This window comes from Bos indicus, chromosome 14 (genome assembly GCF_029378745.1).
Source record: "Bos indicus isolate NIAB-ARS_2022 breed Sahiwal x Tharparkar chromosome 14, NIAB-ARS_B.indTharparkar_mat_pri_1.0, whole genome shotgun sequence".
NCBI lineage: Eukaryota > Metazoa > Chordata > Mammalia > Artiodactyla > Bovidae > Bos > Bos indicus.
Window position 1 is genome coordinate 54,751,193 of NC_091773.1, and position 14,258 is coordinate 54,765,450.

Consider the following 14,258-nt stretch of genomic DNA (forward strand, 5'->3'; position numbering starts at 1 on the left):
ATAAACCTCAACTCTGAAAAACACAAAGGGCTTATTTACCAAATTATCATATTCCAAGGAATTCCCACAAATAAGAAATTATCATATTCTAAGGAATGCTGACAAATATCCAGTCAAAGCTATGGTTTTTCTAGTAATCATGTATGGATGTGAAAGTTGGACCATAAAGAAGGCTGAATTCCAAAGAATTGATGCTTTTTTTTTTTTTTTTTTCATAGAAAGCATCTGTCTTTAATTTTTGTTGGTTTTAAGAAATAAATGGTAAAATATATACACCATGGAGTCTGAATAGTCCCATCACAGAGTGTGAATGATGGTCCGGTTGCGAAGCTCCTGGATATACTCTTTAGCGTGGGTGACTGCTGTCTTTGGTGCCTCAGGTGGAGGTGGAGGGCCTTCCACCAACTTCACAAAATAATGGCAAAAAACCTTCTCCATAATCCCAAAGCGACCTCTGCCGTGGTATCAGATGCGTTTCAGGTATTGGCCTCGCCCTGAGGTGGACTCAGCTATATATAAATTGGATCTGAATTCCACATTGTGGTCTCTTACTGCCATATCTTGTGCTTCTAAGAGAACCTCTTTAATTATCTGGGCTCCTTTTTTGTCACTGAATTCCAATTGAGCCAGAGCCTGGTCAATTGACATTCCTCGTATCAATTTCGCCAAATACCACATCTTGTCTTTGCTGTACTTTATTTGTCTTCGACAATGGTAGATTTCAGCTGGTCTCCGAGGTTCTCCAGGCAGTTGTGGAGGATAAACAATTTTATTCTTCTTCTCCCATTTTCGAGATATTTCAAGAGAAGCACTTGTGTGGATATGTGATTGAGGTAAAATGCTGTGAGATGAAAAAAGCCCCAAGGCCAGCTTCCGCCTGAGATTCTGCACCCATAACGCACCCAAACGTTCCAGTATAACCGCCGCCATCTTTCTCCCTCCGTCTACGGAAGCCTCTGAATTGATGCTTTTGAAATGTGGTATTGGAGAACACTCTTGAGAATCCCTTGGACTGCAAGGAGATCCAACCAGTCAATCCTAAAGGAAATCAGTCCTGAATATTCATTGGAAGGACTGATGCTGACGCTGAAGCTCCAATACTTTGGCCACCTGATGCAAAGAACTGATTCATTGGAAAAGACTCTGATGCTGGGAAAGGTTGAAGGCAGGAGAAGAAAGGGATGACAGAGGATGAGATGGTTAGATGGCATCACCAACTCAATGGACACGAGTCTGAGCAAGCTCCGGGAGTTGGTGATAGAGAGGGAAGCCTGGCATGCTGCAGTCTATGGGGTCACAAAGAGTTAGGCATGACCGAGTGACTGAACTGAAGGAATTCCTGTCATCAAACAATAATCCTTTTCTCTATTTCCTTGGATTAGCACTCAGCTGATTCCCTAAGGCTCTGTGTGTGTGTCTATGTGTGTGTGTGTGTGTCTGTGTGTATGTGTGTGTGTGGACAGGTTCCTCTGTCCATGGGATTTTCCAGGCAAGAATACTAGAGTGGGTTGCCCTTTCCTACTCCAGGGAATCTTCCAACCCAGGGATCAAACCCACACATCTTATGTATCCTACACTGGCAAATGGATTCTTTACTACTGTGCTAACTGGGAATTCCAAATTGACAGGCTAGATTTTTTTCTTGAAGTTTTCCCAATTCACCTGGTTGCATTTTTTTTTCCTTCCACTCCTAGCATTCCTTTCACTAAAGATGTCATCAGATAGGCCAACTTCACTGCAGAATGTCTCCATGTTTCAAAATGACTCTTCCACAACTGATTTCTATTTCTATTTACCCCAATTTTAACTGAGTAGTACACTAAGTCACATTAAGTTGTAAGTGGACAAAAAAGTTTATTACTTTACTCTTCTCAGGGTTATTTCTATTTTATATGGAGATTAAGTTCAATATGCAAGGTATCAATGCAAAAAAATACTGATGCTAAGAGTTCAAAGATAAATGAAACAAAGATCTGTGACTTCAATGAAGTAATGAACTAGCAAGAAAGATTTTTTTCATAATATCTAGCATTTTTGGAGCTTCGCTCTGTACCAAGAAATGTGCTAAGTGTTTTATTTACATTATCTTTCTTAAAATTCATGGAAACTTGTTAAGGTGGATATGACTATATTCTCTGTTATACATGAGAAAACTGAAGCTCAAAAAGCAAAATCATGTATCTAAGAAGATGCAAATCCAGGCTTTGAACCTATATCCATCTGTCCCCAAAGCCAACGTTAATAACCCATGTGCTACCAAAACAAGACAAAACAAAACCTTATATAAGAAAAAAGCACTTACTATGTCCTAAGCATTTTGGTGGGCTTCCCTAGTGGCTAAAATGGTAAATAAAGCATCTGCCTGCAATGCAGGAAAACCGGGTTTGATACTTAGGAAGATCCCCTGTAGAAGGAAATGGCAACCCATTCCAGTTTCTTGCCTGGAGAATTCCATGGACAGAGGAGCTTGATGGGCTATAGTCCATGGGGTCGCAAAGAATCAGACATGACTGAGTAACTAACACACAAGCACTATGTGGATTGTTTTATATTTCATCAAAATTAATACTCATTCAGTTCAGTTCAGATCAGTTCAGTCACTCAGTTGTGTCCGACTCTTTGTGATCCCATGAATCACAGCACGCCAGGCCTCCCTGTCCATCACCAACTCCCGGAGTTCACTCAAACCCATGTGACTCATTCAGACTCATGTCCATCAAGTCAGTGATGCATCCAGCCATCTCATTCTCTGTTGTCCCCTTCTCCTTCTGCCCCTAATCCCTCCCAGCATCAGAGTCTTTTCCAATGAGTCAACTCTTCTCATGAGGTGGCCAAAATACTGGAGTTTCAGCTTTAGCATCATTCCTTCCAAAGAAATCCCAGGGCTGATCTTCTTCAGAATGGACTGGTTGGATCTCCTTGCAGTCCAAGGGACTCTCAAGAGTCTTCTCCAACACCACAGTTCAAAAGTACCAATTCTTCCACACTCAGCTTTCATCACAGTCCAACTCTCATATCCGTACATGACCACTGGAAAAACAATAGCCTTGACTAGACAGATCTTTGTTGGCAAAGTAATGTCTTCGCTTTTTAATATACTATCTAGGTTGGTCGTAACTTTCCTTCCAAGGAATAAGCGTCTTTTAATTTCATGGCTGCAATCATTATATGCAGTAATTTTGGAGCCCCCAAAAATAAAGTCTGACACTGTTTCCACTGTTTCCCCATCTATTTCCCATGAAGTGATGGGACCAGATGCCATGATCTTCGTTTTCTGAATGTTGAGCTTTAAGCCAACTTTTTCACTCTCCACTTTCACTTTCATCAAGAGGCTTTTGAGTTCCTCTTCACTTTCTGCCATAAGGGTGGTGTCATCTGCATATCTGAGGTTATTGATATTTATCCCAGAAATCTTGATTCCAGCTTGTGCTTCTTCCAGTCCAGCGTTTCTCATGATGTACTCTGCATATAAGTTCAATAAACAGGGTGACAATATACAGCCTTGACGTACTCCTTTTCCTATTTGGAACCAGTCTGTTGTTCCATGTCCAGTTCTAACTGTTGCTTCCTGACCTGCATACAGATTTCTCAAGAGGCAGGACAGGTGGTCTGGTATTCCCATCTCTTGAAGAATTTCCCTCAGTTTATTGTGATCCACACAGTGAAAGGCTTTTGCATAGTCAATAAAACAGAAATAGATGTTTTTCTGGAACTCTCTTGCTTTTTCGATGATCCAGCGGATGTTGGCAATTTGACCTCTGGTTCCTCTGCCTTTTCTAAAACCAGCTTGGACATCTGGAAGTTCATAGTTCATGTATTGCTGAAGCCTGGCTTGGAGAATTTTGAGCATTACTTTACTAGCATGTGAGATGAGTGCAATTGTGCAGTAGTTTGAGCATTCTTTGGCATTGCCTTTCTTTGGGATTGGAATGAAAACTGACCTTTTCCAGTCCTGTGGCCACTGCTGAGTTTTCCAAATTTGCTGGCATATTGAGTGCAGCACTTTCACAGCATCATCTTTCAGGATTTGAAATAGCTCAACTAGAATTCCATCACCTCCACTAGCTTTGTTCATAGTGATGCTTTCCAAGGCCCACTTGACTTCACATTCCAGGATGTCTGTGTCAGTGATCACACCATCATGAATAACTTGGTCATGAAGATCTTTTTTGTACAGTTCTTCTGTGTATTCTTGCCACCTCTTCTTAATATCTTCTGCTTCTCCTAGGTCCATACCATTTCTGTTCTTTATTGAGCCTATCTTTGCATGAAATATTCCCTTGGTATCTCTGATTTTATTGAAGAGATCTCTAGTCTTTCCCATTCTGTTGTTTTCCTCTATTTATTTGCATTGATCGCTGAGGAAGGCTTTCTTATCTCTCTTGCTATTCTTTGGAACTCTGCATTCAGATGCTTATATCTTTCCTTTTGTCCTTTGCTTTTCACTTCTCTTCTTTTCACAGCTATTTGTAAGGCCTCCCTAGACAGCCATTTTGCTTTTTTGTATTTCTTTTCCATGGGGATGGTCTTGATCCCTGTCTCCTGTACAATGTCACGAACCTCATTCCATTTTTCATCAGGCACTCTATCTATCAGATCTAGGCCCTTAAATCTATTTCTCACTTCCACTGTATAATCATAAGGGATTTTATTTACGTCATACCTGAATGGTCTAGTGGTTTTCCCTACTTTCTTCAATTTAAGTCTGAATTTGGAAAAAAGGAGTTCATGACCTGAGCCACAGTCAGCTCCCAGTCTTGTTTTTGTGGATTGTATAGAGCTTCTCCATCTTTGGCTGCAAAGAATATAATCAATCTGATTTCGGTATTGACCATCTGGTGATGTCCATGTGTAGTCTTCTCTTGTGTTGTTGGAAGAGGGTGTTTGCTATGACCAGTGCATTCTCTTGGCAAAACTCTATTAGCTTTGCCCTGCTTCATTCCGTATTCCAAGGCCAAATTTGCCTGTTACTCCAGGTGTTTCTTGACTTCCTACTTTTGCATTCCAGTCCCCTATAATGAAAAGGACATCTTTTTTGGGTGTTAGTTCTAAAAGGTCTTTTAGGCCTTCATAGAACCATTCAACTTCAGCTTCTTCAGTGTTACTGGTTGGGGCATAGGCTTGGATTACCGTGTCCACGCCAGTATTCTTTCCTGGAGAATCCCACGGACAGAGGAGCCTGGTGGGCTACAGCCCATAGGGTTGCAAATAGTTGGACATGGCTGACGCAACTTAGCAAGAAGCAAGAATGAAGTCTGATCTTTAGAATAAGGGCAAAGAGCAAGAACTCAGAATACCTTCCTCTCCTTAAAATGTGTTTCAGTCTTTGTGGAAAAGCACAGATGGGTAATCAGGAACAATTCTGGTGGGATAACCCCAGAAGACCACAGAACAATAGAGGAGGAACACCTCACCTAGATTCTGCAGAGAAAATACGTAGGTCAAAACCTAAAAGACACATAAAAGTCAGGCAGATGAAAGTGGAAGAGGGAAGTTGACCTAGAGACAAGAGAGAACAAGACTCACTCTCAGAAATAGGAGAAGTTTAGGAAGACTACTGCAACTGAAAAAAGAAAGGGTGGGAGGTAAGACTGGAGAGAACTCTGGATCCTAAAACACTTTGTGAACCTTAATAAGGAACTGAGAAAGTGTTCTGAGAGGAATGAGGAGCCCCTGAAAGATTTTAAGCAGGAAAATGACATAAGCAAATACACCACTGAGCAAGACCACCCTGACTGCTAAGTGGATGATGTGTTGAGCCCTGGCAAAGAAAGTTTAGGCACAGAAATCAATTAGGAAACTTTTTTAGTAATCCACAGGAAACATAGGGATAGCATAAGCCAAGATGGTGACAGTAGGCATTAGGACAAAGAAAATTTTATTATACTTTTTATTAATTTGTTGTTGTTGCTGATCTGGTCAGATATACATAATTAATAGATCTTTGGGCATTATTGTAATCATTAAAGATGAATATTCAATATATTTTAGCTATGAGAATTTTTAGTGGAATTTTTACATATATAAATCTTCTAAAATGTTTAGATAGCAGCAGCTTCCCTTATTGATAAATTAGTGAAGTTTTTTAGCAGTAATTTGAGCCCATCATTTGTATATTTAACCCTATACTTTTATATCCCAAAATGGTTTACAGCAGGATTACATATACTAAGCATATAATTAACATCTATGACTAATAAAACTAAAGAACCAAAAGTCTTGAATGTTGCATGCAAAACTTTGTCATGGCTATAAATTAAAAAGATAATTAGCTTACCAATACTTCTTAGAACATTATGTTTGTTACTGTTAATTGCAATAAAGTCCATAGAAATACCAAGCATTCATCATAATTAACTCCATATATAAGGCACAGTTTTTAATAACAAGTTAGGCTTCCTAAGGGTGTAGTCTGAAAAAGTAACCTGAGAAAAATGGAAGCTCACTTACAGTAGAGTCAAGGTTGAAACATGCACCTAAAGAGGATAATAGTTGATAAACAGCTTACTGCAGTAGAGATGCACTTTCTAATACTTTCTACTTGATTTCCTACCTATAAATTCACTTGAGTTTTGTGATATGAGATACTGCTCGTAAGAAAAAACAGCTTGGTAGCTAACTTTTTTATTGTATTATATGCCACATTTTCCCAATGATTTAAGATTGCCTAAGTAGATAAAAAATAAGACCCAAGAAAAGCTTGGGAAAATAAGATAGACCTACTTGAGAAGCAATCTACTTAAGTTAGGCTGTGTTCACAACTTGAGTCCAGTATTTTCTAGTTATGTGACTTGGGACAATTATTAATCCTCTCTTGCCTCAGTTTCTTCATCTGTAAAATAGGAATAATAACAAAATCTATGTCATAGGGTAACTGTGAAAATGAAACAGGATAACCCATATAAAGTACTTTTTAAGATAAATATTTCATAGTAAGTGTTTGATAAGTATAATGATAATGTCTTAAAAATACATATATGTGAATAAATTCTCCATACTCCAATGTTCATAAGCAAAATAGATCAATTGATACCAACTATTCTTCTACCTGAGAAAGAAGGTAATGTTACAGTGGATATCCTTCTAGAGAGAATCCATAATGGAACAGAGCATCCTCAACAGCATCTTTATAGTAAACACAAAGATGGGGTGCTTCAAGGCTCTTATTCATTTATTTTTAGCTGCAAACATGCAGCATATATATACCTGGGATCTAACCCACACTTCCTGCAGTTGAAGCATGGAATCTTAACCACTGGACCACCAGGAAAGTCCCTCCAAGGTTCTTTCTTATCAGGTCCATCAACATAGGCCAGCAAAAGGACATCAAAATATTATTCAGTTTAAAAAAATTCTGACCTAGACCAATTTGGCATGGTACCAATGAATGTCTTGACAATGGTCTAACCAAACCAAAGAATAAAATGTAGAGTATCTGGAGTAATGGATTGGATATTTTCCAGGCAAATCTCCATAAATATTTTTCTTAGCTTTTCTATGCATTTGAAGGTGATCCAAGAGCACTGGACTGGGGCATGCATTCTCTTAAAACTGATGAGCAATCTTGTGTTTAAAGGCTCTTGGAAATTATCTAAACTAGGAGAAAAGAATTGTCAGGAAGAGGTGACATATTTTTTCAACATTCCAGGAGAGTTCAATAAACAAGTCCCACAGCCAGTCCATCTATAGAAAGATAATGTCTTCAGCTCTGGCTTGGGAAATTGAGAATTTAAATATATAAACAAATACTTCCAAACCTGAGCTCTGAGAACTGCTACATTTCATAGTAGCATATTAAAGCTTCTAATTCATTGTCTGCACAATCTGTATTTATTAGTGCAAATTATATGACAAGACCTGTATTAAGCCCTGAGAAAATGTCAGTGAACAATTCAGACAAGACCACTACCTTCCAGAGACTTACATGGCTGAGTTGGAGAGACATGAGGAGGTGTTAGGAGTGTTCTTTTCTTCCCTCATCTTGTAGCTGATATTAAACAAGACACAGGAGACAGGCAGCAATAGATCAAAATGTCCGGCCTATGTAGCTACAAATGGTTGGACAGCTCAGAAGCTCTGAAGACCTTGGAAAGACATTTAAACTTTATTCTATGTGCAATGAAAATGGGTTGAAGGATTTTATATAGGGACCAGAATTATATTCAGAGAAGGCAATGGCACCCCACTCCAATACTCTTGCCTGGAAAATCCCATGGATAGAGGAGCCTGGTAGGCTGCAGTCCATGGGATCGCTAAGAGTTGGACACGACTGAGTGACTTCACTTTCACTTTTCACTTTCCTGCATTGGAGAAGGAAATGGCAACCCACTCCAGTGTTCTTGCTTGGAGAATCCCAGGGACAGAGAGGCTGGTGGGCTGCCATCTATGGGGTTGGATAGAGTCAGACACGACTGAAGTAACTTAGCAGCAGTAGCAGCATTCTATTATTTGAATTTTTTTAAATGCCATGACATAACATATAGGAGTTTGGTAAAAATCAAAAGTGGAAGAAAGAAAGCACTAAATGGATACGAAGAGTTGATAGCTCAGACTAGAGTCACAGTGAGGGAGTGGAGGAGTGAATGGATTTGAAAAACATTTTGTAGAGAAAACTAAGCTCTTTAATTTTTAAAATGCAAACACATTTTACAAACTGCCTCTTAACTGTCTGAAATGGTTTCAGAAGACTTAGGAAATGTTCATAGGAACAGCTCCTCCAAAATTCTATCCATTCATATTCTTGACAATCAGAAACAAGTAGGAAGCACTGTCCTTGCAAACACACTCCACAAACTCATCAATAATAAATGCCCTATTCCTAAGATTAGAAGTCTAGGCAGCCCTGATCTAAGTCCAAACCCCACTGGGATAAAAATATTGGAAAGAGGGGGAGATGGGTGAGGTAAGGGTACACAGACTTCAATGATGTATGGTGAGTTACAGCAGAGCCATCAAAAGGCAAAGCAAGAAAAAGAGAACAAATGTTGTTAAGGATGTGCTGAAACAGAGTTTCAAGCAACAAATAAGATTCGCTGGATGTTCAGACGGAACAGCAGTTGAGCGTGCCAGGTGTGTAGCAATCAGAGACCAACTGGCTCTTTTTGTATCTAAGAATCATTTTTAAAGGAAGACAGACTCTGTAATAGTGGCTGAAATCATGAGGAAGATGATTGCCATTTGTGTCTGCAATGTGCCCGGGGGGATGACTATTGAGAACCTGCTATTTCACTTTTTTTTTTCTTCAGTAAAATGTACAACTAGCAGTTGCTGCATATTAACACCTTTGTGTTTTATGCTCAGGAAAGAAAAAAAATGACAAAGCTTTATGACTTTTCAGAAATATTTCACTTCATATAAAGAGAACTCAGTCAGTCGTGTCCAACTCTTTGTGACCCCATGGACTGTAGCTGATCAGGCTCCTCCATCCATGGGATTTTCCAGACAAGAATACTGGAGTGGGTTTCCATTCCCTTTTCCACGGGATCCTCCTGATCCAGGGATCAAACCCAGGTCTCCTGCACTGCAGACAGACTCTTTACCATCTGAGCCATCAGGGAAGCCCTCGCTTCATATATGATCTCACTTAATCCCTAAACAGTCTAATCTCTTATTAACATATCAAGCTTTTGCCACCAAAAAAAAAAAAAAAGGCTGGATGTCTTGATTGACAGGGCTTATGACATGTCTTAGGGAAAATGCTTCTCTCCCATCTGTTTGGAGATGGATACTTAATTGAAGTCTCAGCAAATGCTATTTCTTAGTCACCTAATCATGCCATCTCACCTAAGATATCATCTATTAACCATTTCAGCTGCCCTTTAAGGTGGGTTGTGGTCCTCTGATGAATACACAAAAATTTTGCTGGATAATCATTGCCCTTTTGGGTCAATTTTTAAAAGACTTTTCTGCCTCACTGCAGATGACTGGCAAGTACAGAGAACAAAATGTGGGAGGAGTTTCCGGTTCTGCATCATCAATGAAAATTTTCAACCATATGTTACAATTTCAGATTACACTCAAAATGAACCACTCAACATGGTTATTGCCATCTTTGAACCACAAAATGCACTTCTACCCAGATTCTCCTAAATTAGTACTAAGGTTAAAGCAGTAGTCACCAAAATTGTAAATAGTGAAAATTTTAAACATGTATATTGTCAACTCAAAACAATGCTTTTAGAAGCATCAAAAAATAAGTCAAGCTCTAAAAAAGATTGTTTATATTTCCAATTTGCTATTTTACAGAAGAACCAGTTAGAAATGATCAATCAAATATAAATATTTTAAAGGTAACATGGGTTTCTGTAATGATATTGGTGTCAATAAAACAGTTAATTCTATGAAGCAAGAGACACATTTAGCTTATACAGAGGGTACTGGATGTTGTTATGGATTTTGTAATTTGTGTGTTAACTCACACAACATTGTCACCTTTTTCAGTTAAAACATCTCAAAAACTTACACTGGTTCTGAATCACTCCAGATTAATTCACAACTCAAGAAATCGCCATCATTCAAATTCTTTAATGTTCTCTACTGATAAAAATCAATTCATATGTGTTACTCTCACCAGGCATGATATAGGCCCACTAAAAATATGGAAAAAATTAAATAAACTGAAACTGTAAGATAGTCATACAGAATGCCTAGCTTTGCAAATATATTATATTCCAATGAATAATATTCAATTTTAATTATTTTAATCTTCACGACCCAGATAATCACGATGGTGTGATCACTCACCTAGAGCCAGACAGCCTGGAATGTGAAGTCAAGTGGGCCTTAGAAAGCATCACTACAAACAAAGCTAGTGGAGGTGATAGAATTCCAGTTGAGCTATTCCAAATCCTGAAAGATGATGCTGTGAGGTGTGCTGCACTCAATATGCCAGCAAATTTGGAAAACTCAACGGTGGCCACAGGACTGGAAAAGGTCAGTTTTCATTCCAATCCCAAAGAAAGGCAATGTCAAAGAATGCTCAAACTACTGCACAATTACACTCATCTCACACGCTAGTAAAGTAATGCTCAAAATTCTCCAAGCCAGGCTTCAGCAATATGTGAACCGTGAACTTCCAGATGTCCAAGTTGGTTTTAGAAAAGGCAGAGGAACCAGAGACCAAATTGCCAACAAGTGCTGGATCATGGAAAAAGCAAGAGAGTTCCAGAAAAACATCTATTTCTGTTTTATTGACTATGCCAAAGCCTTTGACTGTGTGGATCACAAGAAACTGTGGGAAATTCTGAAAGAGATGGGAATACCAGACCACCTGACCTGCCTCTTGAGAAATTTGTATGCAGGTCAGGAAGCAACAGTTAGAACTGGACATGGAACAACAGACTGGTTCCAAATAGGAAAAGGAGTACGTCAAGGCTGTATATTGTCACCATGTTTATTTAACTTATATGCAGAGTACATCATGAGAAACGCTGGACTGGAAGAAGCACAAGCTGGAATCAAGATTTCTGGGATAAATATCAATAACCTCAGATATACAGGTGACACCACCCTTATGGCAGAAAGTGAAGAGGAACTCAAAAGCCTCTTGATGAAAGTGAAAGTGGAGAGTGAAAAAGTTGGCTTAAAGCTCAACATTCAGAAAACGAAGATCATGACATCCGGTCCCATCACTTCATGAGAAATAGATGGAGAAACAGTGGAAACAGTGTCAGACTATTTTTCTGGGTTCCAAAATCACTGCAGATGGTGACTGCAGCCATGAAATTAAAAGACGCTTACTCCTTGGAAGGAAAGTTATGACCAACCTAGATAGCATATTCAAAAGCAGAGACATTACTTTGCCAACAAAGGTCCGCCTAGTCAAGGCTATGGTTTTTCCTGTGTTCATGTATGGATGTGAGAGTTGGACTGTGAAGAAGGCTGAGCGCCGAAGAATTGATGCTTTTGAACTGTGGTACTGGAGAAGACTCTTGAGAGTCCCTTGGACTGCAAGGAGATCCAACCAGTCCATTCTGAAGGAGATCAGCCCTGGGATTTCTTTGGAGGGAATGATGCTAAAGCTGAAACTCCAGTACTTTGGCCACCTTATGAGAAGAGTTGACTCACTGGAAAAGACTCTGATGCTGGGAGGGATTGGGGGTAGGAGGAGAAGGGGAAGACAGAGGATGAGATGGCTGGATGGCATCACTGACTTGATGGACATGAGTCTGAGTGAACTCCGGGAGTTGGTGATGGACAGGGAGGCCTGGCGTGCTGTGATTCATGGGGTCGCAAAGAGTTGGACACGACTGAGCGACTGATCTGATCTGATCTGATCTGAAAGAATTAAAATTATATGGATAAGTTGTAGAGAATTCTGATTTCAAAATTCAACATTTACTAAGAGTTCTAGGAATTTTGTATGGTTGTGTGAAATTCACTCAGTTGTGTCTGAGTCTTTGCTACCCCATGGACTGAATTCTCCAGGCCACAAAACTGAAGTGGGTAGCCTTTCCCTTCTCCAGGGGATCTTCCCAACCCAGGGATTGAACCCAGGTCTCCTGCATTGCAGGCAGATTCTTTACCAGCTGAGACACACAAAGGAAGCCCAAGAATACTGGAGCGGGTAGCCTATCCCTTCTCCAGGGGATATTCTTGACCTAGGAGTCAAACCGGGGTCTCCTGCATTGCAGGCGGATTCTTTACCAACTGAGCTATCAGGTTACCATGCCTATAAAATACGTATTTGGAATATTTTGAGTAAACAGTATCAAAAACAGCTAAGGAACAACTAGCTAATTATTTGCACTCTAGTTTTGTTTTGTTTTCTTTATTTTTTCTACATTCAAACTGCTTTTTTCACATATGAGAGTGAAAAATGAGAGTGTCAGTTGATAAACTGAGTTAAGGAAAAAAAAAGCTATATTGGTGAAGTATAAAGAGGTAACTAGAAAAACACTGCCAAGACATTCTGGAAACATCAATTCTTGTTTGCCATTTTGGAGGTAAAATCACTAGCTGGAAGCTAGCAAGGAGATCGTTTAGAGTACCCTGTCATTAAAAAAGCTGCCCAAAATTATCAAAGAAAATAATTTCAGCTTATTATGGATTTTTCTGGAAACCTTGCAAGGTTACTGTGGAGCATAAATCACAGGCTGTCTCTATAGTGCATGCCAGTGTCCATCTATAACAATCTGCACCATCTCAACAGTTACCATGAGAAAGCAATGTAATTCTACAGTATATTTAAAATATATACATAGGTACTGATATAGTTAGTTCTTCTGTTTAATGTTTCATTCCTATGCAGTGGTAATATTCAATATAAAACATGACTGCAAATTCGAATGTCTAATGTATGTACATATTTCATATACTGATAGTTTTTTTTGTTTTTTTTTTTTTAATTTCTGGTCCATGACATTTTTGCAGTCAGCCCAAGGCATCCACCTGGAGAATTATGGGAAGACAGGTAATTAGTGTTGCCTGAGCACGAAACACTTGATGCTTTCAAACTGTGGTGCTGGAGTAGACACTTGAGAGTTCCCACAAAGATCAAATCAGTCAATCCTAAAGGAAATCAGCCCTGAATATTCATTGGAAGGACTGATGCTGAAGCTGAAGCTCCAAAACTTTTACCACCTCATGCGAAATGCCAACTCATTTGAAAAGACCCTGATTCTGGGAAAGACTGAGGGCAAGAGAAGAAGAGGGCAGCGGAGGATGAAATGGACAGATAGCGTCACTGATACAATGAACATGAGTCTGAGTAAACTCCAGGAGATAGTGGAGGACAAAGGAGTCTGGCATGCTGCAGTCCATGGGGTCTCAAAGAGTCGGACATGACTTACTAACTGAACAACAACTGTTATAGAGAACATGGTTAAGCTGTAAAGCTTTCTTCACGAGGACCTAAGGAACTTGTATCTAGAGCAGCATTTCTCCTAAGAGTGCTACTAGCATTTTGGGAATGGCAATTCTTTATTGCTTATGGTTAAAAAATATTTAGTGTGTCTAGTTCTTAGGTTCAGTTCAGTTCAGTCACTCAGTCATGTCTGACTCTTTGAGACCCCATGAATTGCAGCACGCCAGGCTCGGTTCTTAGGTAGTAATTGCCAATAACATTCTCCAGTCACTGTGACAGATAAGAACAGCCCCTATGTCCCCAAGACCACATTTCCAAATGTCTGTTTACAGAAGAAGTACTAACACTAATTGAGAACCAATGACTTAGAAGTAGGGGGGTGGGCGGCAGGGAACACAAATAATTATAAAGAGAAAAAAATAGAGGAGGGGAGAAATGGAAACATCACTGGATC

General features: G+C 39.4%; 1 pseudogene; it reads right to left on the reverse strand.

Moving 5' to 3' along the window:
- Window positions 1-207: 207 nt before the first annotated feature.
- On the reverse strand, window positions 208-957 carry LOC139186948 (large ribosomal subunit protein uL22m pseudogene; annotated as a pseudogene).
- Window positions 958-14,258: the final 13,301 nt, after the last annotated feature.